Genomic DNA, 5,382 nt, shown 5'->3' on the forward strand with positions numbered 1-5,382 from the left:
TTCTCCGTGTGTGTTTAGGATGTTAAGCATACAGATGTTTGTTGTAGCATATTGGGTCCTTTTTTATTTTAGTTCAAGGTAGGGAAGTTTTTGTTTTGTATTGCTTTCAAATTCTGGAAAAGAAATAGGGGAGAGGAGGATTGAGACCTTATCTCCTAGTAACTCAGGTGCCGGAGGCTGCTCTAAATGCGCCTCTGGGATCCTGACCTCCAACCACCTGACCCTTGCACAGGACAACTGGGAGAGAGAAGAGCAGAGTCCCCCTCCTGCTGCTGCTGCCCTAGATCTCAGCAAGCCGCCGGGTGCCTGCTGTGCCCACCTCCCCGCCACCAGCTAAGTCAGCGAGAGAGTGGAGCTCCATAATTTCACCCACGCTGCCGTGGGAGTGGAAATTTGCTCAGCCACTTTGAAGAGCAATCTGGCACTATCTAGTAAAGTTGAAGAGACACGTACTCTATTATTCAGAAATTCTGTTTTTAAGGTTTTACCCTAAAGAAACTCTCAAACATGTACCCAAGGAGACATGTGCAAATGTTCTTTGCAGCATTGTTTATAATGGCCAAAAATCGAAAATGGCGTCATTATCCATCATTAGGAGAATACACAAAATCAGACACGTGTATTCAATGACATACTATGCCGCTGTGGAGATGATGAGCCACACGTGTCAGTGGGAATCCATCTCACAAACGCGGCTGAGGAAGAGGGCGAGTTGCAGAGTCCTCCACAGTAAAATACCATTTACATAAAACTGCAGCTGTTCCGAACCGTACATACTGTTGATCAGTGCAGGTATATGTAGTGAAAGTATGAAAACACACCTGGGAAGGATGAATGTCAGGTTCAGGGGTGACTTCTGGGAAGGGAGAAAGAGTAGAATTAGGGAGGAGTATATATGGGACATCAGCTGATACGGCGCTATTTTATTTCATTAAGAAAAACGAAAACCTAGCTTTGCGCAGTGGCAGTATCGTATCCAATGAGGTTTATCCAAGGTTTATGCTAATTGAAAACTTTTCCCAATACCCCACCATGATGACTTGAAATACAGTCAGCATTGACAATTTTTTACTGTCTCTACGGAGACTGAATTTAAAAACAGAGAGAGAGAGAGAGAGAGAGAGAAACCTGAAGCAAATATGGCAACATTTTTTAATTAAAAAGTATTGGGTGGTGAGTACTCAAACATTTCTTATGTTCTTTCATATGCTTTTCACTTTCGAATATTAATAATATTGATTTATTTGTCTTTATTATTTGTTGGTTTATTTAGAAAGGGCAGGAAGAGAGGTGGTGCATAGGGGAAGAGCCTCTGAGACAAAGAGAAGAGTGGGCCAAGTACGTGGCTCACACGTGTAATCCCAGCACTTCGGAAGACCCAGGTGGGTGGATCACTTGAGGTCAGGAGTTCGAAACCAGCCTGGCCAACATGGCAAAACCCTGTCTCTACAAAAAATACAAAAATTAGCTGGGCGTGGTGGCATGCGCCTGTAATCTCAGCTACTCTGCAGGCTGAGGAAGGAGCTTGAACCGGGGAGAAGGAGGTTACAGTGAGCCCAGATTGCGCCACTGCACTCCAGCCTGGGCAACAGAGCGAGACTATGTCTTAAAAAGGGAGAGAGAGAGAGAAGCACCTAAGAAAGGGCGGTACTCCCTGTGTTAGCAGAGCTGAAACATCAGCCAGAGAATAGTAAGAGGGGGCATGGCCTCAGGGCAGGCCAGACAGACAAGGCTGGGCGTGCAGGGCGTTATAAAAGAGGAGATGGCTTATTCTCAGTGCAGTGGAGAGGCACTGGGGGCTTTAGCCAGAGGACTATTTACGTTGGTCTGTTACACTGATTATGTCACCTCTGTAGTCTCTGTGAAAGATGGAAAAAAGGAGGGTAGGAGTAGAGGCCAGGAAAAGACTGAAGAGGCCTTTACAGTAATGTAGGCAAAGGACATTGGTGAACTCCACTGTAATGGTGGCAGAGAAGATGGAGAGAATAAGGTGAATTTGAGATACATTTTGAAGAGAAATCAGTAGAACTTTGGAATGGACCAGATGTGAAGGATGACCGTGAGGTTTGGGTTTGAGTAACTGGTGGTGCCGTTTACCGAGATGAGAAGGCTAGCGGGGATGAGAGCAGGAACCATGACAAGAGCTGTTTGTGTGTTTGTTTACTTGTTCCCAGCAAGGAGGAGAGGGACAGAGTTTTACTTTGGACATGTCAGTTCGAGATGATTGTGACCCACCCAAGTGGAGCAGAGCTGGGCGATTGCATATTCAGGTCCAAAGTGCTCGGGAGAGGTGGAGTCCGATCAGGAGATACTAATCTGGGTGTCACCAGAGTATGATTTCCAGCCGTGAGACAGTGTAAATAGCAAACTCCGAGCATCCCTACATTTAGTGTCAGGAGAAAGAGGAGGATCCAGCAATCAGACTAAGAAGTGGCTGGTGAGGCAGGAGAATCAGGAGAGGGGACGTGATGCGTTCCAAGACAGAAAAGCGTTTCAGAGTGGAAGCAGTGCTGAACCGTGGAAATGCAGAGTGGCCGAGTCAGCAGAGGGCAGAGAATCCCTTGTTGGAGCCAGCAACACAGGAGTCTTTGCGACTTTAGCAAAAGCAGTTCAGTGGAGTGGTGGGGGCTAAGGCCAGATCACCCACGATTAGGGAGTGAGTAGAGATTGCAGAAGAGGAAACTGAGTATAGGTGAGTCTTCTGGCCCAAACGGAAGGGAGAAGAAAGATGGGGAGGAAGCTGAAAAAGATGAGTGAGGCAAAGGAGAGAGGCTTGGTTTGCTTTGGATGTTACTGTGCATGTCCATATACAGATGAAAATAATCCAGTAGAGAGAGAAATTGATGGTGCAAAAGAGTAGAGGGAATGCATGCAGGAAGAGTGCTTTGAGAAGAGGAATGAGAAGGCAATCCAAGTGATGCAGCCTCACTCAGCAAGTCAGGATTCTAACTCAAGCCCGTCTGACTCACACACCATGCTCAGGTTGGGAGGTCGAGGTTGGGTTCAGCCTTGACACGGTCAGTAAAAGGAGCCTCTGAGACCTCCACATGGAGCTCTCCAGTAAGCAGCCAGATACTTATATCAGAAGTTCAGGCTTATGGCTTGGGCTAGAAAGATACATTTGGGATTCAGTGGATTAGAGGTAGCAGTTTAAACCATGGCACAGATGAGCATGCTTAGTGAGAAAAACACTCTCACTAAAAGGGCAAGTGAAAAGAGAAAAGGGCACAGGACCAGGGGAGGAAGAACTTCTTCACAACCACTAGAGAAGGGAGGCTGAGCCTGCGGAAAAACATGGGAAGGTGTTTCTGGGAGAGATGGTAGGAAAACCAGGACAGAGCTGCTTCACAGTGGTTTAACATGGAGGGAACAACCACAGTAACGATAGTAGCGTGCACCCAAACAAAATGAGGACGAAACCTGTCCATTGGATAGGCCAGAGACGTGAAAGAACCACATCTGAAGCCAAACTGGAATGGACTGAAGATGAGTGAGGAGCAAGCTCACACGCACCAGCGCTTGCCAAACCTTTCTGCTTTGTGGAAATATAGAAAATTCTATTTCAGTGGACAATGGGCAGTTGCACAAGGCTGCTCCCCGCTGGAAGTGCGGCCCCACACAGATGCTCTGAGGGCTAAGGAAATCAATATTCTATAACACCTATAGCCATTTGAGATACACCAATATGTCTCAGAATACCGACTGGGAAGGTCTACCACAGACCGCTTTCTCAGCTAGAGTGGCTGTGAATAGAGTGGCTGTGAACTGGGGCTCCCAGAGGGGTGTGAAATCAGGGCGCGCTTACTGGCTTAGTCAGGTTTGGTTAGAAGAGTTTTTTAAAAAGACTTTAGCATCTTTCAGAAGCATCTGTGCAAAAAAATCCAGTTGAGATGGGAGCACTGAATTCATGGGAGAGAAAAGGGTAGTGTAGCGTTGGTGGTATAAAGCTCCTTAGAAGATACAAAAGAATCCAATTTTAGGTGGAGGGGCAAATGTACGTGATACTGTGTGTGCAAAAGTGTAATTCGCTCCACAGTCCTAGAAACTGGATGTCCTTGTTACCGTGTTACAAATTTAAAACCGTCACTGCCCCAGGTTCCTTGCCTAGTAAGCAGCATAGCCAGGACTATAACCTATACTTTTCTGACTCCAAAACTCCTAACAATTATGTTTAGGTGCTAGGCCTAGAGATGCAAAGATGAGATAGATTCAGTCCTTGCCTTAGAAGAGGTCATATGCTACAAGTAGAGAGAAACACTAAAATAAATAGAACACAGTGTGATAAATAGAATAATGGTGACATGGGGGAAAATGCTTTAGGAAGCACAAAAACTATACCCAAGAATATGCCTGTCACTTCCTGAACTCATGGAGGCAGGGGTGGACTGGGCAAACCGCAAGGGCTAAAGAGAAATAAAAATACCCGGATGGATGGATGGATGGATGGATGGGTGGGTGGGTGGAGAGACGGATGGATGGATGGATGGGTACATGGGTGGCTGGGTGGGTGGGTGGATGGATGAATGGATGGATGGGTGGGTGGGTGGGTGGATGGATGGATGGATGGGTGGATGGATGGGTGAGTGGATGGATGGATGGATGGATGCATGCATGGGTGGATGGATGGGTGGGTGGGTGGATGGATGGATGGATGGGTGGATGGGTGGCTGGGTGAGTGGATGGATGGATGGATGGATAGAGAATAATAGTTCAATTTGAATAAAGATTCCCTCCTTAGGGCAAGTGATGTACATGTAGCCACAATAGGTCACCGCAGACCCGACGCAGATGAATTTTTTCCATTGGTGCCGCCATGCCCTCTCCAGTAGCTTTCAGGAAGGAAGGGGTTAGGATGGAGAGAGGGAATGAGGGTGGTAACTAGATGTCCCATAGCATTTTCTGCCCTCTGTAGGCCAGACCCAGGGCTTCGTGTGCAATCTGGCTCCAACTTCACCCTACTCCTCATCATTTCCACTCCTCTCCTAAGTTCTAGGCTTTTGATATGTTTCTCCCACGTGTTCTGCCTTTCAGACCTAACTCAGAAATGGTCTCAGGTTTCTTCTTGGGCCTGTAGTTCCAGCTACGAATGAGACTCCAACCCCAGCCAGCTTTCTGGCTAAGTGCCTTTGCACAAATTACTTCATCTGTCTAGGCCTCACCAAAAACACTAAGGTTGGGAGGAAGGCTGTGGTAGTTCAAGGCTTCCTGACTCACACTTCTTACACCTTCACCAAGCACTTCCTGCTGGCCAGGCATTGGCATAAGCCTACAGTATCCAAGAAGGCAGACACTTGTCACGTGTAGCTGTTTAAATTTTTTAAATTTCAACTAAAGTAAAAACAATTAAAACTGCAGTTTCTCCGTCTCATGAGTCAATTTCAA

The 5,382-nt window shown here is 46.7% G+C and overlaps 1 non-coding gene across 1 annotated transcript; it reads left to right on the plus strand.

Moving 5' to 3' along the window:
• Positions 1-950: 950 nt before the first annotated feature.
• LOC135272426 (U4 spliceosomal RNA) lies at positions 951-1,086 on the plus strand. The gene has a single exon (XR_010340571.1). It is a non-coding gene; the product is annotated as a U4 spliceosomal RNA (small nuclear RNA).
• The last annotated feature ends 4,296 nt before the right edge of the window (positions 1,087-5,382 follow it).

Source organism: Aotus nancymaae, unplaced genomic scaffold (genome assembly GCF_030222135.1).
Source record: "Aotus nancymaae isolate 86718 unplaced genomic scaffold, 86718_ANA_hifiasm-v0.15.2.pri h1tg000108l, whole genome shotgun sequence".
In the NCBI taxonomy this organism is placed as follows: domain Eukaryota; kingdom Metazoa; phylum Chordata; class Mammalia; order Primates; family Aotidae; genus Aotus; species Aotus nancymaae.